The sequence below is a fragment of the Bufo gargarizans genome, chromosome 9 (genome assembly GCF_014858855.1).
Source record: "Bufo gargarizans isolate SCDJY-AF-19 chromosome 9, ASM1485885v1, whole genome shotgun sequence".
Taxonomy (NCBI): domain Eukaryota; kingdom Metazoa; phylum Chordata; class Amphibia; order Anura; family Bufonidae; genus Bufo; species Bufo gargarizans.
Window position 1 is genome coordinate 11,021,424 of NC_058088.1, and position 24,840 is coordinate 11,046,263.

General features: G+C 47.2%; 1 long non-coding RNA gene across 1 annotated transcript; it reads left to right on the forward strand.

Annotated features, from left to right (window-relative positions):
• Positions 1-580: 580 nt before the first annotated feature.
• LOC122919349 lies at positions 581-14,768 on the forward strand. The gene is made up of 3 exons (XR_006386789.1): positions 581-794; positions 6,712-6,825; positions 14,452-14,768. It is a non-coding gene; the product is annotated as an uncharacterized LOC122919349 (long non-coding RNA).
• Positions 14,769-24,840: the final 10,072 nt, after the last annotated feature.

Below are 24,840 nucleotides of genomic sequence, written 5' to 3' on the forward strand. Positions count from 1 at the left end.
AGGTGCCAGGGAATTCAATCTGAACATCCATTTACTTTCACATCACGACAATTGTCTAATGATATCTCCGCCTCTCGGATTTGGTTTAATTTTTTCAATAGCCCCAAAGAAAGAACCGACAAAACTGCCTGCGTGATATTGGGTATAGTGGCGGGACAGGGGGTGACCGTCAAATTTTTTCTTTTTATTATTGAGATGTTCCCCCATCCTGGTTTTTAGTTCATTTTGAACTGATTTGCGGCTGGGGGAGGTGGGGAGAAATTGTCCTTATATGCCTAATGGTCTTGCATTACATGACTTTTGTATCTGATAAGCTGCATTATTTCGAGCTGTTAGAGCTCCCCCATGTGCAGCGGGCGCCTCCCCCCAGGGCCCTTTAAGAGGAAAAAAATACTTGTTTTTCGTCAAGCCAGTTGCAGCGAAGCAACAATGGGGCGGAGTCCCATTAAGAAATGTTGTTGGTACCCAGGTGTAGGAATGCCAGAGTGGAGTAGAATAACCTATAATGTCCCTTAATGCATTGTGCACGTGTCACGGTGCTCCTACCTGGACACGCTGGACCCAAGGCGTTGGCTCTAGGGCATTACACATGCACTCAGCTAATTACGGGAAAAACAATCCTTCTCTGCTTCTGCCAAGAATTGCTGCAATGAGGACAAACCTATAAAAGGAGGAAGAGGGAGACAGACAGACCCAGATTTACTGGCAGCAGAGACCGTACTCAGACAATCATCACCATGGAAATAACACATCTTTTTCTCTTTCAGTTCTCATCTTTTTAAGCATTCAGACTGGTAAGTAACTACTATGTGCACTGTGCTGTGTATACATGTCATGGTGTAGTAGTGTGAGGAGGAGATGACACTGCTGTGTGCACTGTGCTGTGTATACATGTCATGGTGTAGTAGTGTGAGGAGGAGATGACACTGCTGTGTGCACTGTGCTGTGTATACATGTCATGGTGTAGTAGTGTGAGGAGGAGATGACACTGCTGTGTGCACTGTGCTGTGTATACATGTCATGGTGTAGTAGTGTGAGGAGGAGATGACACTGCTGTGTGCGCTGTGCTGTGTATACATGTCATGGTGTAGTAGTGTGAGGAGGAGATGACACTGCTGTGTGCGCTGTGCTGTGTATACATGTCATGGTGTAGTAGTGTGAGGAGGAGATGACACTGCTGTGTGCACTGTGCTGTGTATACATGTCATGGTGTAGTAGTGTGAGGAGGAGATGACACTACTGTGTGCACTGTGCTGTGTATACATGTCATGGTGTAGTAGTGTGAGGAGGAGGTGACACTGCTGTGTGCACTGTGCTGTGTATACATGTCATGGTGTAGTAATGTGAGGAGGAGATGACACTGCTGTGTGCGCTGTGCTGTGTATACATGTCATGGTGTAGCAGTGTGAGGAGGAGATGACACTGCTGTGTGCGCTGTGCTGTGTATACATGTCATGGTGTAGTAGTGTGAAGAGGAGATGACACTGCTGTGTGCACTGTGCTGTGCATACATGTCATGGTGTAGTAGTGTGAGGAGGAGATGGCACTGCTGTGTGCACTGTGCTGTGTATACATGTCATGGTGTAGTAGTGTGAGGAGGAGATGACACTGCTGTGTGCGCTGTGCTGTGTATACATGTCATGGTGTAGTAGTATGAGGAGGAGATGACACTGCTGTGTGCACTGTGCTGTGCATACATGTCATGGTGTAGTAGTGTGAGGAGGAGATGACACTGCTGTGTGCACTGTGCTGTGTATACATGTCATGGTGTAGTAGTGTGAGGAGGAGATGACACTGCTGTGTGCACTGTGCTGTGTATACATGTCATGGTGTAGTAGTGTGAGGAGGAGATGACACTGCTGTGTGCGCTGTGCTGTGCATACATGTCATGGTGTAGTAGTGTGAGGAGGAGATGACACTGCTGTGTGCACTGTGCTGTGTATACATGTCATGGTGTAGTAGTGTGAGGGGGAGATGACACTGCTGTGTGCACTGTGCTGTGTATACATGTCATGGTGTAGTAGTGTGAGGAGGAGATGACACTGCTGTGTGCACTGTGCTGTGTATACATGTCATGGTGTAGTAGTGTGAGGAGGAGATGACACTGCTGTGTGCACTGTGCTGTGTATACATGTCATGGTGTAGTAGTGTGAGGGGGAGATGACACTGCTGTGTGCGCTGTGCTGTGTATACATGTCATGGTGTAGTAGTGTGAGGAGGAGATGACACTACTGTGTGCGCTGTGCTGTGTATACATGTCATGGTGTAGTAATGTGAGGAGGAGATGACACTGCTGTGTGCGCTGTGCTGTGTATACATGTCATGGTGTAGTGTGAGGAGGAGATGACACTGCTGTGTGCACTGTGCTGTGTATACATGTCATGGTGTAGTAGTGTGAGGAGGAGATGACACTGCTGTGTGCGCTGTGCTGTGTATACATGTCATGGTGTAGTAGTGTGAGGAGGAGATGACACTGCTGTGTGCACTGTGCTGTGTATACATGTCATGGTGTAGTAGTGTGAGGAGGAGATGACACTGCTGTGTGCACTGTGCTGTGTATACATGTCATGGTGTAGTAGTGTGAGGGGGAGATGACACTGCTGTGTGCGCTGTGCTGTGTATACATGTCATGGTGTAGTAGTGTGAGGAGGAGATGACACTACTGTGTGCGCTGTGCTGTGTATACATGTCATGGTGTAGTAATGTGAGGAGGAGATGACACTGCTGTGTGCGCTGTGCTGTGTATACATGTCATGGTGTAGTGTGAGGAGGAGATGACACTGCTGTGTGCACTGTGCTGTGTATACAGTGGCGGAAATAATTATTTGACCCCTCACTGATTTTGTAAGTTTGTCCAATGACAAAGAAATGAAAAGTCTCAGAACAGTATCATTTCAATGGTAGGTTTATTGTAACAGTGGCAGATAGCACATCAAAAGGAAAATCGAATAAATAACTTTAAATAAAAGATAGCAACTGATTTGCATTTCATTGAGTGAAATAAGTATTTGAACCCCTACCAACCATTAAGAGTTCTGGCTCCCACAGAGTGGTTAGACACTTCTACTCAATTAGTCACCCTCATTAAGGACACCTGTCTTAACTAGTCACCTGTATAAAAGACACCTGTCCACAGAATCAATCAATCAAGCAGACTCCAAACTCTCCAACATGGGAAAGACCAAAGAGCTGTCCAAGGATGTCAGAGACAAAATTGTAGACCTGCACAAGGCTGGAATTGGCTACAAAACCATTAGCAAGAAGCTGGGAGAGAAGGTGACAACTGTTGGTGCGATTGTTCGAAAATGGAAGGAGCACAAAATGACCATCAATCGACCTCGCTCTGGGGCTCCACGCAAGATCTCACCTCGTGGGGTGTCAATGGTTCTGAGAAAGGTGAAAAAGCATCCTAGAACTACACGGGAGGAGTTAGTTAATGACCTCAAATTAGCAGGGACCACAGTCACCAAGAAAACCATTGGAAACACATTACACCGCAATGGATTAAAATCCTGCAGGGCTCGCAAGGTCCTCCTGCTCAGGAAGGCACATGTGCAGGCCCGTCTGAAGTTTGCCAATGAACACCTGAATGATTCAGAGAGTGACTGGGAGAAGGTGCTGTGGTCTGATGAGACCAAAATAGAGCTCTTTGGCATTAACTCAACTCGCTGTGTTTGGAGGAAGAAAAATGCTGCCTATGACCCCCAAAACACCGTCCCCACCGTCAAGCATGGGGGTGGAAACATTTTGCTTTGGGGGTGTTTTTCTGCTAAGGGCACAGGACAACTTATTCGCATAAACGGGAAAATGGACGGAGCCATGTATCGTGAAATCCTGAGCGACAACCTCCTTCCCTCTGCCAGGAAACTGAAAATGGGTCGTGGATGGGTGTTCCAGCACGACAATGACCCAAAACATACAGCAAAGGCAACAAAGGAGTGGCTCAAGAAGAAGCACATTAAGGTCATGGAGTGGCCTAGTCAGTCTCCGGACCTTAATCCAATCGAAAACCTATGGAGGGAGCTCAAGCTCAGAGTTGCACAGAGACAGCCTCGAAACCTTAGGGATTTAGAGATGATCTGCAAAGAGGAGTGGACCAACATTCCTCCTAAAATGTGCGCAAACTTGGTCATCAATTACAAGAAACGTTTGACCTCTGTGCTTGCAAACAAGGGTTTTTCCACCAAGTATTAAGTCTTTTTTTGTTAGAGGGTTCAAATACTTATTTCACTCAATGAAATGCAAATCAGTTGCTATCTTTTATTTAAAGTTATTTTTTCGATTTTCCTTTTGATGTGCTATCTGCCACTGTTACAATAAACCTACCATTGAAATGATACTGTTCTGAGACTTTTCATTTCTTTGTCATTGGACAAACTTACAAAATCAGTGAGGGGTCAAATAATTATTTCCGCCACTGTACATGTCAAGGTGTAGTAGTGTGAGGAGGAGATGACACTGCTGTGTGCACTGTGCTGTGTATACATGTCATGGTGTAGTAGTGTGAGGAGGAGATGACACTGCTGTGTGCACTGTGCTGTGTATACATGTCATGGTGTAGTAGTGTGAGGAGGAGATGACACTGCTGTGTGCACTGTGCTGTGTATACATGTCATGGTGTAGTGTGAGGAGGAGATGACACTGCTGTGTGCACTGTGCTGTGTATACATGTCATGGTGTAGTAGAGTGAGGAGATGACGCTGCTGTGTGCACTGTGCTGTGTATACATGTCATGGTGTAGTGTGAGGATGAGGACACTGCTGTGTGCACTGTGCTGTGTATTCATGTCATGGTGTAGTGTGAGGATGAGATGACACTGCTGTGTGCACTGTGCTGTGTATTCATGTCATGGTGTAGTGTGAGGATGAGATGACACGGCTGTGTGCACTGTGCTGTGTATTCATGTCATGGTGTAGTAGTGTGAGGAGGAGATGACACTGCTGTGTGCACTGTGCTGTGTATACATGTCATGGTGTAGTAGTGTGAGGAGGAGATGACACTGCTGTGTGCACTGTGCTGTGTATACATGTCATGGTGTAGTAGTGTGAGGAGGAGATGAGACTGCTGTGTGCACTGTGCTGTGTATACATGTCATGGTGTAGTAGTGTGAGGAGGAGATGACACTGCTGTGTGCACTGTGCTGTGTATACATGTCATGGTGTAGTAGTGTGAGGAGGAGATGACACTGCTGTGTGCACTGTGCTGTGTATACATGTCATGGTGTAGTAGTGTGAGGAGGAGATGACACTGCAGTGTGCACTGTGCTGTGTATACATGTCATGGTGTAGTAGTGTGAGGAGGAGATGACACTGCTGTGTGCACTGTGCTGTGTATACATGTCATGGTGTAGTAGTGTGAGGAGGAGATGACACTGCTGTGTGCACTGTGCTGTGTTTATTACAATTAGTATATGACTTCTCACATTATGACACTGATGGTCCTGGTGTAGTGCCCTGGAGAAAGGGTATTTTGGACTATGGATGTTTGTGGATATTTGCCCATATTCCAATAAAAAGAGCTCCCAACTCAATACTTTACTGCACCCTGAAGAGTTAACGTGTATAATGATTTATACCTACTGAACTGCATTTTATGTTTATTGTAGTATATCCTGTTCATTTGCACTGTATTTGAACTGCATTTTGGAAAAGGTTATTGCATAGCCAACTAATGCTGGGATATTCTGCGTATGCAGTGATATGCTAGTAATTTTCCATAGTTACTATAAGATAATTTGCAGAGCTAGGTTTTGTAGGGGAATCCAGACACAATGATTTGCCTGTTTGGCTCTGTTTATGTCTGAAGACCTGTTTATTTCTGGAAACACTGCTTAGTCAGTCCCATAGACTTGCATTGAAACTCTATATAAGCCTATGGCAGACTAAAATTGAAACATTGTTAATGTTTAGGATTTTCCACTCCACCCAATCCACTAGTAAGTTCTAGGTCAGTTAGAAACTGTATTAAAGGAGCGCAGTTCGGGTCCCTAGTTGTCTTCAGTAGAAGAAGCTCTGTCAGATTGCATGAGTGACCAGAGGAAGGGGATACTCTGCTAAGGATCCTGTTTTTTTAGACCTATGAGAAGGGAGTCAGCCATATGACTAAGCCACAGACACTGGGCATCCAGCCTTTGGCCAGGGCATCCACTTATAAGAGAGGGACAGCTAGCTCAGGCTTTTCCTCAGTATAAAACCTTCTTCTGCCCTGAAGGAGACCGGGGAAACCAGCTCAGTGTTGTACCTGTATTGTTTTGCACTTGAGCTCCTCCAGTAAAGAAGGACACTGGTTTACTGCAAATCCTGACTCTCTGGACTCATAACCCATTAGGGTGCACCACGCCTTACCATCCCTTCCAGAAAGCAGCAACACGTGGTGACACCTCAATGGTGTATGAGGGACTCCTATAAGTGTTGGGACCACCCCAAGCTCAACCACTGCACTGAGAGTTTCTGCATGTGATTTACTGTCAGTATATGGGGTTAGGCATCACTCCGGTGCTTTAGCATGTTGGCCACTAAGATAACACAGAGCCAATCCCTACCTGTTCCACATGGCACATAATAAGGTCTAATGTCAAATGTGGTCTCTTCTGTATGTTATACTGTGATATAACCATGGGTCCTTCCAGTAACAGATGGTAGAAGCTCAGCTGGCTTGCTGGTGTACATTTTATAGGACTGTGGTGTAACGCGGAGTGTTCTCTCTTTGCAGTAAATTCCCTGAAATGTATAACTTGCAAAGACGCCAATTGTGATAATTATAGAGAGGTAACTTGCCCTGATACCTCAGGAGGAGCTGCATGCGAATCTGTTTCCTACGAGACAAGTAAGTACATATTACCCAAGAGACAAGTCCCATGTCATACAAGATACGTGTTGAATTTTTACATTGTGCTTTCTGCTTTTACAAAAAGTGACTGAGCCACATGTCGGGGGGGGGGGGGGTTGTGTGGTCTCTGTGGCCCAGCAAATTTACATGGAAGACTTGAATGGGTTATTGTGCATTCCCCGGGGCCTACTTACTCCACATAAAAAACTCCCCCTTTTTACCCCCCAACCTCTCACGCCCCTTAAATGAATACACACAGTCCGAGTTGGATTAAATCGGCCACAGCAGCCATTTATTAATAAATAAATACATAACATATATAAATATATAACAATAACTTTTTCCATACCCCCTGACGAGGGAGGTCATAGAAGCCCCAAATTTCTCACATATATGTATAAACACGCCAACCCGGCACTTCCATTTTGCCTCCAGCCACAAAACTCCAGCTCGGAGACGCCAACTGATGGACGCCTCTCTGAACGAACCAAAAATGCCCCAACTATGAGAGTCCAGCCCCCCCTCCTGGGGGCCCTCCCATTTTCCACACCATTCAAGACCACCAGCTTCTATGATCTTCCCCCGCCAACAACGCGCGGCTTGACTCCTCCCTCAATCCCGCGCGTTCCGTCACATGCAAAGCGCCCTCTCGATGCCTCCCTGCATGCCCAAAGACCACAAGTCAATCCCCACCGCGTTCAAATAAACACCATCAGCCCTCCAAAATCCTCCTTTACCCGCCTCCAACTCCACATGCCGAACCACCACCGCCCCATTCCTGGCCGCAAACTTACCCACCGCCCTGTTCACCTTCACCCTTGTCTTATGCACCCTCTCAAACGACCTGGCCTCCTGCCATGACTGCCTATACACCATATCCGACCAAACCGTGATCATTCCAGGAAACAAGGACCACAAGCGCAACAAGTCAAACTTGATATCCTTGATCAAATCCCGACAAGACCTCACCCCAAGTCATTACCACCCACATGCAGCACCAGAATATCCGGGGCCCTATCCAACCTCGCATGCCTATGAACCTCACGCATCACACTCCCCCACAACATCCCCCTGCGTCCAATCCATCTCACAACCGCCTCATCCCGTCCTATACCCAACTGCCGCCCGTTGGGCCTCACATCCGTCCGCAAAGCACCCCAAAAAATGAACGAATATCCCAGGATCCAGACTAACGCCGCCTCACCACCTGCAACAAGAAAAACGAGAATGAAAACACAAACAAAACCACTGCGCCCTCCATCCCCAACTCACAAGCCCCCCAGACGCACATACGACTTAAAACGGGCCGACTCCCACCGCCCAATCTTCTTAATCACCTCGTCCCCCAACCCCAATCTGGCAGCCTCTGTTGCCGCCCCAATACGAAAGTAATGATCCGTAAAGCCACTAGAGTCCATTCCCAACACCGCCATACACTTCTTGAATACCGCCACAAATTGGAACCTTGACAAAAAAGAACCATCCTGATGCCTCAACAACGGACAACCCCCGCCCTATATACCCCCCCCGCCATATATACCCTAAAACAATTTACTGGACAAACCAAGCACCCTGCCACTGCATAAAGACACACATTCCGACCCCTTCCTTCCCTGTCCGTCTTAGATACCCTAATCCGTACAACCACCCTATCCTCGTACAAATCCACATCATCACTCGCCAAACTGCCCCCACACACCGTACTCTTACTCACCAGCTCCCCCAGCCGGAAAGCCCCGAAAAAGGCCAGCGCGAATGCAAGCCTAAATAAACGGACCTCATTCTCCGAGCTACAAGCCGACTCCACACAAACCCCCACTCTCAACAGCAACTCAAAGGACACCGGCCTCTGACCGTCCGCCTCCCAGCCCCCACGTCAAAAACCCTTCAGTACCTGCTTAACCAAAAATGATTTGGTAACATCCGGAAGGCCCCTCAACCTAAAACCAAAAACTAAACCAGCAAAACACTGGTTAACCCTTGCCACTGACCAACCCTCCTCCACCATGTGCCCCAAAAACAACACCAATGGGATCTCCCCCCATCAACACCAACCCCAATACTCACACACCACTGCTCCCAAGAATGCCACGCCTTACCATAGTCAGACCAAGTACCTTCACTCAAAGACCTCCTAAACAAATCCGCTATAGTACCTCAAATAGGTCCCAGAGCCACGCCGGGCACTCCAACCCCTCCTCCTCCGCCTCTGGAGCCAGCTGACGAAAACGCTCCCACTGCAAACGAGAAAGAGAGTCAGCCACCCCGTTATGAACACTCGGAACATGCACTGCCACAACCCATGTGTTCAGCGGCAAACACATCAGCACCAAGTGCTGCAATAACCTAACCACAGGAGGCGAAGATGCAGTCAGACTATTAACGGCCTGCACAACACCCAAGTTATCGCAATGCCACCTCACTTTCCTATCCTTGAACTTGCCCCCCCACAGCACCACCGCCAGCACTATCGGGAACAATTCAAGCAACTCCACGTTCCTAACCCAACCCCTCTCAAACCAACTCACCGGCCATTCACCCGCACACCACTGTCCTCCACAATACACACCAAAACCCACCCCCCCAGCAGCATCTGAAAACAAGTCAAAACTCTCCACCACCTCCCCCATGACCAACGTCCTGCCATTAAATTGTCCCAAAAACCCGTCCCAAACCTCCAAGTCCTTCCTCAATTCCTTCCCCAGCCGAATAAAATGGTGACCCGACACCACACCTGCCGTCGCGGCCGCCGCCAACCTCCTACAAAATATTCTGCCCATCGGAATAATCCTACAAGCAAAATTCAACTTCCCTAACAAGGATTGCAACTCCTTCAAACGAATCTTCAGCCCCACCCTCGCCGACTGCACTGCGGCCCTCACATCAACCAATTTGTCCTCAGGTAACCTACATTCCATCCGAACCGTATCCAGCACTATGCCTAAAAAACACAACTCTGTAGTGGGGCCAACCATCTTTTCTGCCGACAACGGCACCCCGAACTCCCTAAACACCGACTGCAACGAAGCCAAAAGCAACCCACACACCCCGGAACCCGCCGGCCCCAAACAAAGGAAGTCATCCAAACAATGAATGAGCGACTGACACTCCGCCACATCCTTCACCACCCATTCCAAGAAGCTAAACTTCTCAAAATAAGCGCAAGAGATCGAACACCCCATCGGCAAACACCTGTCCACAAAATACCCCCCTCCCAAAAACATCCCAACAAGCGCAAACTATCCGGATGAACCGGCAATAAGCGAAACGTGGCCTCAATGTCCGCCTTTGCCAACAGCGCACCCAGCCCCAACTTCCTAACCCAACTAACCGCTGTATCAAACAACCGAACACAATTCCAGATCAATCCCATCATTCACCGATGACCCCTTTGGGAAAGATAAATGGTGAATCAGCCGAAAAGCATTCGGCTCCTTCTTCGGAACCACCCCCAATGGAGAAACCACCAAGTTCCCCAAAGGTAACTCCACAAACGGCCCGTACATTCTCCCCAAACTCACCTCCTTAGCTAGCTTCTGAGACACCACTTCCGGGTGCATCAAAGCCGATCTCAAATTCTTACCTCTTCCACCCTCCGCATCCTCATGACAAGACGGAATCACAAACCCCTCCTCAAACCCCCTCCGCAACAGCTCCGCCCCCACCCTATCCGGGTACCTACTTAAATACGGCCCCATCGTGTCCACCCTGACCGGAGCCCGCCCCTTTTCCAACCGTCTCTCCCCCCTCCGGCCTATGCCCCCGGAAACACCGGCTGGCCCTTGACTCCCCCCGCACCCCGAACACTCGTGCTTAAACTTACATTTCTGACCGAACTTGCAACTCCCCTCATTGAACAAAAAGCACAAGCCCTTTGCCAAGGCAGCGGCAAAACCCGACTGCCCGCCCCCCCCCCCCCCCCCGCCCCTGTCTACCAGCCCCCATCACCCTCATCCACAGCCCTATGTCTTTATGGTACCACCGCATACCGGAGCGGACCGCCTTCCTCTGACGAAACTGTTCGTCATACCGCAACCACCCGTATCCTCCATAAACACGATAAGCCTCCCCTATCGCATCCATGTAACAAAACAGAGGCGAACAACTATCTTGCGCCTTCTCCCCGATCACACTCGCCTGAAGCCAATTGCTAAACGTACGGGGTATCAGCCTATACCGTCTCTTCTCTTCCTCCTCCTTCTTCCCCAAATCCTTCCTAACCACATCCAAATTAAAGTGCTCCAACGGGAGAAGCGAGAAAATATCCACGTATTCCCCCTTCCAAATTCGCTCCCTTACTTCCTGCTTTAAATGCGCCCCCAACGGGCCCTTAAAGCACACATACACCTTGCCCTTTGCAGCATCATCAACCCTCGGCCTGTCTTCCTCACCGCCAACCTGAGACTGCACTGAAACCCCCCTCCCCCCACTCGCCCCCACCCTGGGGCCCACCCCCCCAAAACCTGCCCAGATCCCCCAGCCACCGCTTCAACCTCGCTTCCCCTCCCCAATCCCCAAGCTTGCAAAGGCCCTGCACCGCTGTGCCCTAAACCAGCCAACCCGCACAGTAACCGCCCCAAACCACCAAATAAATCAGCCTGACCACCCCCGCTGGCCCCCAACCCCACACTTTGCAATAATGTAAACAGTGTCCCCAAGGTTGCCTCACCTGGCTGCCCGGGCGCTGTGAACCCCGCAGCCGTTGATCCGGATTCCCGCCGCTCCACTTCCGATCGCACCATCCTGGACCCCGCTTCCGGTAACCGTCCACTGCAGCCCGGCGACCCAGCACTCTCAGGGCTGGCGGCGTCTTGTTCAGCCCCTGCCATCTGCTCACTCGACGGCTGTCCGTCACCTATAAGGGGCAGTGCACCCACTCAGCCTCCCGATGCACAGCCCCTGCAGTACCTGTCCCGCATTCCCGCCATCTGCAGCTGCACGCGATGAAGGGGGCCGCCCCCCTCCCTTCACTGACTCCCGCCGTGCATGTGGATTCCTCCCGAGCCGTGAGGGAGGGGTAGAGAGTGTCCGCCACTGCCCGGAGGGTCCCTAGAGGGGCTCCTAACTCGGCGTTGGACTCTGGGGGTGTCCTCCTCAATCAGGCGCGCCGGCGGCCTAGCCCGCCGCAGCCGTTTTTTCCTCTAATGGCGGGCAAACTGCACCCGCCGCCTCCCCCTGTAACAAGCCGGCTACCTGGTTTTCAAGCCAGCCTTGACCACGGACGTCCGCCGCTGCCCGCAGCCTCTCCAGGACTTCCTCAACACCCAACATGGTAAGCTGGGAGCTGGACAGGATGCTGAGATGTCCGCTCTCCTGCTCCTCTTCTCCCGAAATGGCGCAGGTCCATTGGCTCCGCCCCTCTTGAAGCTCCGCCCCCACCCCGCGCCACTCCGTCCCCTAACTATCCTAACTCTTCCTAGCCACTCCTCGGCCCCGGAGCCCAAAACCCCTCATGCAGGCCTACCTCCAGCGTCCGGCCTTTCTAGAGATGTGCTTCAAAGGGTTATTCATATGATTTATGCAGAAAATGAAAATCAGGCATCCTATAGCACAGGTGCTGGACACTGAAACCACAATTTATTGTACATAAATGATTAAAAACAATTAAAATAAGGAATTCAGACAAGCAGTGGTATTTGTCCAGCCAGCACTTTGTATAATTGCTGGGTTGTGGCCGGAGTTAATGAGGCCGGGTTGCATTCATGTAGCTTCGGGTAATCAGCCTGCCGGATCTCACGAATGTTAGTGTGAAACTAGCCTTACATTAGTATCTCTATCTATTTTTTTACATTTATTTTTCTTTTATTATAATTCATTCATTATTTTTTCAACACTATGAACATGGTTCGTACTTTGCACTTACTTTCTACTTTAATTGGCAAAGATGTCAGTATTTGTTGTTCTGATGAAGGAGGCAGTCGCCTCTGGAATTTGTCCCCCTTTGCTTGTTTGTTTTTATTATTTTAATAGTTTTTAATCATTTATGTGCAATAAATTACAATTTTAGTGTCCTGCGCCCCAGAAGACCTTTTTATTTATTTTTTATTTTACTCATCTATATTGGGTTCCAGTATGGATATCACATTTGGTTGGGAGCAAAGTTCATTCCATTTGACTGTGTGCACTTCTCAGAGTTCTGCCTAAGGTAGCACAACTAGTTCTGGTAAGCGCAATTAGGCCTCATGCACACGACCGTGCTGTTTTTTGCGGTCCGCAAACTGTGGATCCGCAAAAAACGGAAGCCGCCCATGTTGCCTTCCGCAATTTGCGGAACGGAACGGGCGCCGGCAACATAAATGCCTATTCTTGTCTGCAAAGCGCTGACAAGAATAGGACATGTTATTTTTTTTTGCTGGGCCACGGATGCGGACAGCACACGGAGTGCTAGAACCAAAAGTGCAGGAGCAGTACTCAACGGTCCGTCCTTGTTGTAGGGAATTGCAACAGCCCCGCACCAGTCGCGGATCCAATCAGCCAGAGAATACGTGAAAATCAAACAGCGGTGGCAGCATCTCCCATCGTTCCATCTTTATTAGAGCTTCACAGCATACAAAAAATCAGCAATGTTTCGGCTGTACAACAGCCTTTGTCAAGCTGTTGTACAGCCGAAACGTTGCTGATTTTTTGTATGTTGTGAAGCTCTAATAAAGATGGAATGATAGGAGATGCTGCCACCGCTGTTTGATTTTCAAGCACACAGAGTGCTGTCCGCATCTTTTGCGGCCCATTGAAGTGAATGGGTCCACATCTGAGCCGCCGAAACGGCGGCTCGGATGCGGACCCAAACAGCGGTCTGTGCATGAGGCTTTACACTGCAGGCCATCAGTGTTATTACCAAGGATTTACTAGAAAGCTCCGTATCATATAGCGCATGAAAATCTCTTTGTAACAAAGCCAGAACCAGCCCTGTACCTCACATGGATCCAGAGATCTCCCCATTTATTTCTCCAATTGCTCTATTAGATTTATTTCAAGATGGCAGTTGGGGGCATGTGCTTTTCCAGAGGGGGTCTAATGTATGCTGCAGTTTTCTCCCTGTCACCGCTCGGGGCATGTCCTTTCTCAGGAGACATTTTCTTTCTCAGGAGACATGTCTTTTCTGCTACAGCTCCCTCCCTATAACCGGTGTCAGTTACAAGATGGAACTGAGCATGTGCGACCACCTTGGCAATGTTACAAAGATGGACAGAGAAATAAGGGAAAAACAAATAGCAGGTGGCTCTATAAAGATATTGAATAACTTAGTGACTGTACAAATTTTTTTGATTATGTGCAATTAGAAAAGAATCCGGATGCTGATTTGTATAACGTGGAATATTTTTCTTGGGACAACCCCTTTAATTTATTAAGGAACTTGCACCTCAAGTAGGCGCCTCTCACTCCAGCGCAAAATACCGTAGATCAAGACTGTCTTCATAAATTCCTCACCACTGAGTTAAACATACCTGTATATACTGGCTATCTATTACCGCCACTAGATGGCACTTATCCATGCAGGGGATTTGGAGCTTTGCGTCAGAAAAACTGAATTTCTAAGTGATATTCTGGTTCTTTAATAGATGGAATATGTTGTATAAATGCCATAAACAGCTCCTCATACAGCAATGTGTTTCTCTGTTTCAGGTGATGGTAAACGTGTATCAAAAGGTTGTTCTTCCTCAATGGATTCGTGTCAAATGCAACCTCCTAATGTACCCCATGATGCTTATATAAACTGCTGTCAAACAGATCTCTGCAACTCCGCCATTACCACTAAGATGTCCCTGCTCCTTGCCGGCTTCTTGGTCCTGATGTCTCTGTGTGTCTCCAGGTTTTGATCGGGTCCTTGACGCTCTGCTGAGACCAACGACATGGCTTGGCCAGCGTATACTATGCACGGCATCTCGCTTACCGAGGGCACATATATCAGCCATTTCTATTTGTATTATGGACGCCTTTGCTTATGCAATAAAGAAACTTCTATTTGATGTATGTTTTTCCATTGTTTGTATTGCTCCAGATTCTGCTCTCTTCACTTCATCAGCAGGCCTCATGGTCTCATTCCCCTCAGGTACTGTACATGCAGTGAGCCCAGCCGAGGAGAGGACGGGGTGGTAGCAGAGGCTCCATGATGGTCCTAGTCCGCACATGACTACGGTCCTCCCCAGCGCTCCCTGGGGGTGGTGCATAGTGAAGAGAGGAGCACACCACAGTCCACAATGAGGAGGACAGTTTTTGTGTAACAATAATCACTTCTTTGCTATAGGTCATGGTGGAAAGGCATACTTACTAACGTTTCAGTTGGTAAAATTGGGACATGTAGGCCCCACCCCTGGGAACACCCTAAACCCGTCCGAGAAAACCCACTGACACACAGGGTTTGTGATAGCCTGTCCATTTTCATATCAGGACAGCACAACTTGGCCGTGACTGTCTCTGAAAATCAGGAACAGTCCCGCCAAATTGGGGACAGTTGGCAACTATGGCAAAGGGGGACATACATATGCTCACAGCAGTGGTCACCATTCAGATTATGCACGGACTGGCAGATCCTAAATGTCCTACAGGGTTCACAGATCTTGAGGCTGCAAACATGATAAACAGGCGGAGTTGTTCTCTCTCTGAGTCCGTTTTCCAATATTTCTGCACTTTTTTTCTCTGTTCGAGCCGCTGGGGTGCCCATGTTACTGTCAATTTCGGTCAATTTCAATCTCTCTTCTCTTATTAAAATGGGGCACAACAATGCCCAGCTCAAGGGTTTAGATCGGGGACCAGGTAAGTATCGCCTATAGGAGGGGCCTGGCATTGTGGGAGGTATTTGTACTATTGGACAACTCCTTTAATCCCCCGCTGTTGGGGAGCAGGGGTGGATTGGCCATAGACCTTACAGGGAAATTTGCCAATACCCCAATGCCCAGGGGGCCACCTGAGCCCTCCTCACAGCCGTCCAGTGGAAGTTTTTGGGGATGTATTTTGTTCTGCTGGCAGTATTTTGTGATGGGCTATGGTATTTGGCTTTGTTGGGGTGGTATACTGTGCCATGATATGGTATTGCTTGCCCTACCTTCCATCAATTTGAACCCAACAACAAAACGGGGCCACTGTTAGTATTTTTTTCAGGGCCATAGGCAACAAAATGCCTTGGCCTGGCCTACAATTGTTTGTAGACAATCTTCACTCTAACTAATATATAATAGCGATCTCTCACCTCCCAATAGGAACTCCCTAAAATGAAACTAGTCTAAAAATAGATTTTATAAACTAAAAAAAAATAATAATTGTTGTATCTGATAAGTTTCATCATTAATAAGGGATTGTGTCTCCATTGTGAGACTGCAATAACTCCTCCATGAGCTCTGCCAGTTATGGGATAACGTTTCGCCTCCACCAGGAAATGCTGCAATCATGAATACTACGAGACCTATAAAACGGAGTCCGTTTTCCAGTGTTTCTGCACTTTCTCTCTCTGTTCCAGCCACTGGGGCGCCCATGTTTCTGTCAATCTTAATCTCTCTTCTCTCGTCAAAATCGGGCACTACAATGCCCAGCTCAGGGGTTTAGACCTATAGAACAGACAAATGTGCTGTGAAGCCCAGTCTTAGACACCCCTAATCATCACTGTCAATATCATGCACCTCCTCCTGAAAGGGCTTGTCTCACTTCAGCAAATGCCATTTATCATCTATTCTAGACAATGTTAATACAAGACACTTACTAATGTATTGTGATTCTCCATATTGCCTCCTTTATTGGCTTAATTCATTTTTCCATCACATTATACACTTCTTGTATCCAGGGGTTACGACCACACTGTAATCCAGCAGCGGTGGTCGTGCTTGTACACTACAGGAAAAAGAAGTGCCAACTCTCTGGTGGCCGGCACCATGGGAGTGCATATAGACGTGCATGTGCAGCAGCTCCTGTCCTGGCCACCTCGTATCAGCGCTGCAGCGGTGGTCATAACCTCTGGAAACGAGCAGTGTATAATGCGATACAGAAATTAATCCAGCCAGCAAAGGAGGCAATATGGAGAATCACAATACATTAGTAAGTGCCTTGTATTAACTTTCTCTACATGATAAATGCTATTTTCTGAAGTGAGAGAACCCCTTTAATGGTAGCTATACTTACCAGAATAGTTCCTCAGAGGCTGCTATTAGGCTCCGTCCTATTCCAATCCCTTTAGCTGGCTGATCTCCCCAGGGCTGCTTCATACTTCCTCTGTCTTGTTTGTCTGCACTCACTCTAATCAACGGAGCAGCAATTCCTTGTATAGGGGAAGAGAAGAGCAACCCACCAAGCAAGCATATCCCAGACTAGTTTACCCTATAGTTAGGCCAGACAAGTTAGCGCAGCGGTAAGGGGAGGCCGGTCATGAAGAGGGTTTTGGGGGTGAAGTAGGGGTTAAGGTTAGGAGGCAGGGTTCTAGGAAAAGGCGCGAGTCGCTATGTGAACGGGGGGGGTGGCGGGCGGTTTAGAGCGGGGGAGGAGGCAGGGCCAGGAGCAGTCGGCCAGGGGAGAGCATACTGGGGGTGGGGTTTGGTCGAGTAGGGTTCGGGGTGGGATGTCGGTCGTGTTTTGTCGCGGCAGTCGTGGAGGCGGGGGAGGTCCTTGAAGTGGGAAAATATGGTGGTATCTGAGGATGGAAGGGCCCCGCGGGAGGGGCTGGACTCTCATGGAGGAGCTGGTATTAACGAACTAGGCGTCCATCAGTTGCTGCCTCTGAGCTGGGTTCAACGGCTGGGGGCAAGATGGGGTCGCAGGTTTGTTACCAGTGTTTATGAGGCTATTGGGGCTTCTAGGACCTCCCTCGTCATTGGTTAATTTATGGTTATTAAGTTAATTATGTTATGTATTTATTCAACAAACGGCTGCTGTGGCCGATTAAATTAACCCCTTTATGAAGTGAGCTGCCGGTAAACTGCTTACCTCCCTTTTTTAAAGTTAGCTGTTCCCGGCATTCTTCAGATGACATGAAAGAAAGAGAGAACCTGCATGTCTATACAATATCACAATTACAGTGCTACAGCAACAACAAAATAATGTCATTACTTCATAAAGTCATATGTGGCAAGAGGCAATAGCGATCATCTTCCTAGATGGCACAGGGTTGAGGGGTCATGTGTATACAGGGCCAGTGCTACCATAAGGCAGACCAAGCGGCTGCCTTAGGGCGCACCCCTGGGGGAGGGCGGAAAAATGTGACATAATGGGGGAGAAATGTGACATGGAGGGATGATGTGACATAGGGGGGTGATTTGACATGGAGGGGGAGAAATGTGACATGGGGGGCATGATGGCTTACATGGGGGCATGATGGATGGGGGCTGATGGCTGACATGGGGGCTAATGGCTGACATGGGGGTCTGATCTGAGGTCTGATTAACATTGGGGATCTTATTGGGGCTGTGAGCTGAGGTCTGATTAACATTGGGGGTCTGATTGCTGGTCTGACCTGAGGTGTAATGGAAAATATTTTTTTCTTATTATCCTCCTAAAACCTAGGTGTGTCTTAGAGGGTGAAAACTACGGTCCTCACACCAGCGATTGTCTGAAGCAGAGATATGATACCAGGACCACACAGAGGAGAAGCCAGCTGCTGCAGGTGAGCTGCGAGGGGGGGGGGGCGCCAAAATGTAGCTTCGCTTGTGTTGGCAAAAATCCTTGCACCGGCCCTGTGTGTATAAGGCACGGTCCATGACTAGTCTATAAAAAGTCCAAAATAGAGCAAACAACAAAGAAAAGTGCAACAAGGTTCTGGGTATATTGTCTAGCTTGGGTCCAGCTCTCAATACAGCCCAAATGATACACAAAATTAATCTCATATGATTTTGTTTTATACAGCATCTCGGGGGCTTTGTACTCTCTCTGGGCACCGAGCTTTAACATTGCAAAACTCAGTTTGGATTACCTGAGAGGGAGAGGGAGGGCGCAACAGGAACAACTTGGATGTAGGGAAATCAAATGCTGGAGTCACTAAGGGAGTCCATCACTCTATCACATTATGGCTCCAAGTCTACACCAGCACTTTGTTTGACAGGGAGCCTTGCCCGCTACTTACAGATCTTCCAGGAGCTGTGCGGGGTCTACAGTTGCTGGTGCCTTGGGCGCAGGTGTTGTTGGCAGTAGTGGTTTACATCCAAGAGCAGCAGCTGGGAAAGCAGATGTTATAGTGGCATGGGGCACCAAAATACCTTCTTACGGGTGCTGGGAGGCCTCACACCAGGCACAACCTATTTCAGAGATAACTAGATATAAATCAGTTAAGTTCCAGGGTAGTGTGTATGCAGTGAGCCAGACCGACAGGGGACTTATATGTGAGGTCACGGTGTGAGCATTACGTGGGCCGAGGTAAATACAGTTCTGGTTACTCGCGGTTATGTCGTCCCTGGTCAGGCTCGCACAAGTGAAGAGGAGAACGGCACAGGAATTCTCTGGGGCACACTCTGGTGTAAGGGACACAGGCCAGATGGTGGTTCGAGGTGCCCTTGATAGTCTGTATTAATGTGCCTATGACAAGGTCCCTTGTAGTCGTGACACCAGTACCTTTTATGGTGGTGCAACCATTTACTGTAGTGTTAAATGAGGAATTGGAGACTGAGACGAGGATGGTGCAATCCAACTTACAACTTTTACTGAACGTTGCTCCTAATAACGGCTACATCCAAGTACAAAACAGTCTCTAGTACATCCAGATATGAAATACAGTCTCTCATGCATATGGGGTAGGGTATTGTAAGTCCTCAGGTAAAACAGGCTTTGTCTTTTCTATATATGAAAGCTACTGCTTCAGACTAGGCTTTTGAAGTATAAAAAGTCTTAGGCTGGTATTAACTCTCGTCTTATTCTAACCTGGATTAAAGGTGGTTTTCAGAATGCTTGAACCTCTATTTCCAGTGCTTTTCTGACAGTTGGCCCAACCGTCCTCACAATTTAAACTGGAGGTGTGGATGACGGAAGCTGTGTCCTACAACTAATTGCAAAGGTGCCTGGGAAGCCTTTGAGTACGGCCGTTTGCTATCCTTTGACTTAAATAAAATATACTAATCCCCTTGAATACTTGCTGTTTGCAGCTTATCACTGGTCACCCCAGAGGAGTGAGCTATAGAAGTAGATTTCTCACCTCCAGGCTGAATCTTGTCAGCTTTAACCCTGGACTTAACTAGACCAGGAAAAGAAGAATACCCATAACTAGGCCTGAGCTAAGCCATATATACTCTGTAACACTGCCCCATGTAGTGGAGAAACTAGTGTAGTGCGCACTAACCTAGCATGAATAAAGGATCTTACATATAGAATCACATAGTGACATGGGGGAATATGACATGACATGAAGTACTTTATACAGGCATAATATATGACAATAAAACACAATCAAACTAGTTTGCGGTGCCCACAATCACGAGTGGGACACTGCATACCCCCCTTGTATAACATGTGTCGCCCCCGACACATCCAGGACAGGAAGCTGGTCACCTGCAAGACACCAAAACATACGCCATAAACAATCACCTCCAAAAAGAGCAAATATAAATGCAGACTTTGCAATGTACTATAAATACATTCTCGGCAAATGTGTAACAAATTTTATATATATATATATATATAGTAGAGATATAACCTCCTGGCACACTGGTAGTCATCAATTGGAGTCGGGTTCCCACCCCGTATAATAATAATGGAAAAACTCCAGTTGTTTTTTGAATCAAATGGTATTCTGTTTATTTTGACATGCGGCTTCAAAGTGACGTTTCGGCCTAGATGGCCTTTATCAAACTGTGACAATATCAATAGAAAAGTGACAATTACAATTTAGTTAACGTATAAACCAACATCTGGTTACATATTTACATATGTTATTAATAAGACAATTATTCATACGCTATTTGTATTATATATACGTATTCATTGCCATATAGTATCGGTGTTCAGCAGAACAAAAGCAAAATAACAACAAAAACAAAATAGAAGGCATTAGTAAAAAGAAGAACATAGAAAAGAAACATAGCATTATATTTAAATTATCATCGCCAGTTAGAGCAGTGTATATGGTAGTTTCTATGTTAAGGAGAAGCAATAGATGTTGAGGACCAAGATCTAAAGGTGATGGATCTAAACTCTAGGTAAAACATGGAGAAGAATTAAGGTTATCTATGGACCTGGGGGGTTGGATCGAACAAGCTTGATGAAATTATAAGTGATCCTATTTGTAGTGTACATATGGAGAGGCTTACCCAATACCGCTGTAGGAGGCTGTGTCAATGGATCCTGCGCTGAGTAGGTGATGGTGTGTGTCCACACGTCTCTCTGGGGATGCGCTCTATTGGAAGTTCAGCGCGTCTCTAAATAGCGTGGGGGGGCGTGTCGCTATGTGCCGAGAGCGTGCGGTCCACCATGCGTTCCACTGGTCACATGGTGGAAAGGATGTGGTGTCACATGTAACCGGAAAAGCCCTGCGTTCCAGGGGAATCCGGAAGTGGTGCGTTCCACTGCTAGTATCCTAATCCATCAGGACACCAGCGGTGCGTTCGCACCCCTAGTGTCCTGTTCCACCAAAGGCTGAGCTGGATAGCTGTTATTTGATAGTATGTGTACATCTAGCGATTTGGTCTATCTGGGATAATAGGATATAACTAGTGTGGGTGGAGATGTATATAGTAGACACAATCCCTAGGTCTATTACCACATTAGAGTGAGGCTTTTGATTCAATCCCAGAAAAAGGATATCAAAGTAAAGGATATCAGGTCATATGTCGCAGTCCGACATTGATTATATAGCCTATGAAAAAGGAGAAGAAAATTGATTAGAGATGCATAATAACTCTTGTTATATCATAACCATGGGACAGATCAGGATTTCATGTAAAACATTGTATTTCGTAGTCTCTGTTGAGTCCCTTGGGTTCCAAGCAGTCCATTTTGTGGATCCAGAATGCTTCCCGTTTTTTTAGTTTCGTTATGCGATCATATCCTCTCCTATGGGGTAAAACCTGTTCTATGACCTGGTATTTAAGTTGTGATAGATGGTGCCCGGCTGTTTCAAAATGGGATGGTATTGGGAGTAGTAGATTTTTGCGTCTAACCGAAGACTTGTGTTGGCATATGCGATCACGTATTTTTTGGGTCGTTTCCCCTATGTAAATTTTGCCGCACGGGCATTTGAGTAAGTACACTACAAAGGCCGAGTCGCATGTGAAAAAGCCTTTCACGGGAAAGCTTTTTCCTGATTGGGGGTGATGAAAATGAGTACCTTTTTGTACATTGCTGCATTGTTGGCAGTGAATGCATGGGAAGGTCCCTGTTTTTTGTGTTGTCAGGAACCTCTGTCTAGGAATGGTTTGTGTGGGGCCAATGTCCGCCTTGACTAAAAAATCTCTTAGGTTTTTGGGTCTCCGTGTGCAAGCTAGAATGGGATTCCTAAATTCTTCTACTGTGGGGAAAGCTTTGTGCAAGATGGACCAATGGTTTCTGATACTGTTCAGCATCTTTTTATTGGTAGGATGGTAGGTATGAACAAATGGTATGCGACTGAGTTTGGTTTTTGGTTTCCTGATGTCGGTAGTTGTCTCATCTCTAAGGAATTGTTCTGGATATCCTCTCTCTATGAATCTATCTTTCATCTCCGTGAGGCGTGTTTGTAGTTGATTGCTAGATGTAACAATACGTTTGATTCTTGTGTACTGGGAAGTGGGGAGGGATTTCTTGGTATTCATTGCATGGAAACTCTTAAAGTGTAGTAGGTTGTTACGGTCTGTTGGTTTACGGTATAGGTCTGTGGAGAGTGTATCTGATGGAGTTTTAATGACTGTTGTGTCTAGGAAGCTGATGGATGTCGGATCAGAATGAATGGTGAACTGTAATTCTTGATATATACTGTTGAGGTATGAGTGGAAGTCGTTCAGGGACTCCAACGAACCCCTCCATATGCAAAAAATGTCATCGATATAACGTTTCCAAACGAGGACATGTTCACAAAAACGACTGTCTGGATAAATGAAGGATTCCTCGAACTCGGCCATGTAACAATTTGCATATGGAGGGGCTACATTGGACCCCATCGCGGTCCCTTGGCACTGTAGATAGAAGGTGTCTTCAAAAAGAAAAAAATTATTGGTGAGAACAAGTTCCAGTATGTCCATATAGAATGATATAGTGTCAGGATTGTTGAAGTTAACTGTAAGGCATTTAGAGACGGCCTGTAGTCCTTTGTTGTGTTGGATTGAAGTATATAGGCTCGAGACGTCCCAAGTGACCAGTAGTGTGTCTTGTGGTAGTGATGGGAGATTGTGAATAATCTTTAAGAAGTCTGATGTGTCGAGTATAAATGATTTAGTCTGTTTGATCAAAGGGGTGAGTGATTTTTCTAGTAAAATGGAAAGTGGTGACAATATCGAATTAGTTGAGGCCACGATTGGTCTACCGGGTGGTTTATGTAGGTCTTTATGGATTTTGGGTAGTGTATATAGAACAGGGATGACTGGATGGCTATTGGATAGAAAGGTGGCCGTAGTGTTGTCAATAATGTTTAGCATCTGATATTGCTGTACAATCTTGCGTATTTTCTCCCTAATCTGTGGGGTGGGGTCTGAGGGGAGTTTACGGTAAATGGTTGTATCTTGTAATTGACGGTGAATCTCTGTTCTGGGTGAATATTGGGCGTTGACACTTTCGGTGCTTGACAGGGAAACATGGGCGACGATTATGCAGGTGGCATATTAAAGGCCCTTCACAGATGCAGGGATCTTGGGAACAGCGCTGGTAGATAACGGGGCCACAGGAACAGTGGCAGTAGGCTCTGATGTAGCAGAGTTAGATAAGATAAGATAAGATGCCTTTATTGTCACTGTACAATACAATGTAATACAATGTACAATACAATGAAATATTGTTTGGAGCAATCCTAGATGCCATGGACAGAGGAACAAGAACTAACATTTAAACTAAAGCATTACACTAGAAAAAAACAAAACATTGCACTAGAAGGCATTACTATTCACAGTTCACAGCATATATATAGCAAGAGCAAAGTAGGAAGTGCTTATGAATATATCTACACACTGATTCAGACTCCACTGCAGACAAGTGGTCATCATGGGTTCATGAATGGAGCAGTCACTTCCAGTCTGTGGTAGTTTCTATCCTAGGAAGGGGCAAGAGGATGGGTTGCGTGTGTCTCGACAGTTCCCCTCTGTTGGTTGCGTCTCCTTGGTGGAGTCTAGATCACAGATATCGTGCTGGGGCTGGGTTGCTCGGAGCGCACCGACCTGGTGCAGGCCCTCCAGATGGGCCTCCAGTCTGGTAATCTGTTCCTCCACATTTTCTTGTTGGGCACTGTGAAAAGCATCAAGCTTAGCGGTTGTGTGGAGCGCCCTTTCCTGTCGCACTACTTCAAGGTAACCATGGAACTGTTCCCGTTTTACGATGTCCTCCTGAGTTCTGGCTTTACGGGGAAGCTCTGGTGATGGATATGGGCTGGCCGGCTTCTCCAATTCCGTCGGCTGCCATAAGATGTTAGGCCCGATGAATGCAGCTCTCTCTTGGTAGGTGGTTCGGGCAGGCTCCACCTTGTCTCTTGCAAGCCCCCTAGGTACTCCAGTATAGGGGAGGCGGCGCACATATTGTAATCCATGCAAATTAGGTTATGGCGCAGCAAAAATACTATTCCCGCTTTTCAACACAGTGGCGCCAATATTTTCCCGCTTTGAGAGGGGGTGTGACTTAGTTTTTTCCGCCAGGCTGCTCTGTGATGGCGCAGCAAACAATTACAAGTCCTTTAGGCAGCAATTTTAAGTGCAAAACGGTCCATTTAAACAAAACAAGCAGAGCTATTGACTTTTAGAAAAATCCACAATTTAGCAGTTTTAAAAATGCGGTTTTGTAGTAGAAGTGTAGCGCAATACATGCAGACAGTCTCTAAGCAACCTAAACAGTCCTTTGGCCCAATAAAAGAATCAAACCGTTGGGGCTCATTCACAATAGGCAGGCTTTAATGGCGCAGGGTTTGCAAATCCTGTTCGTACAGTTCATTAAGGG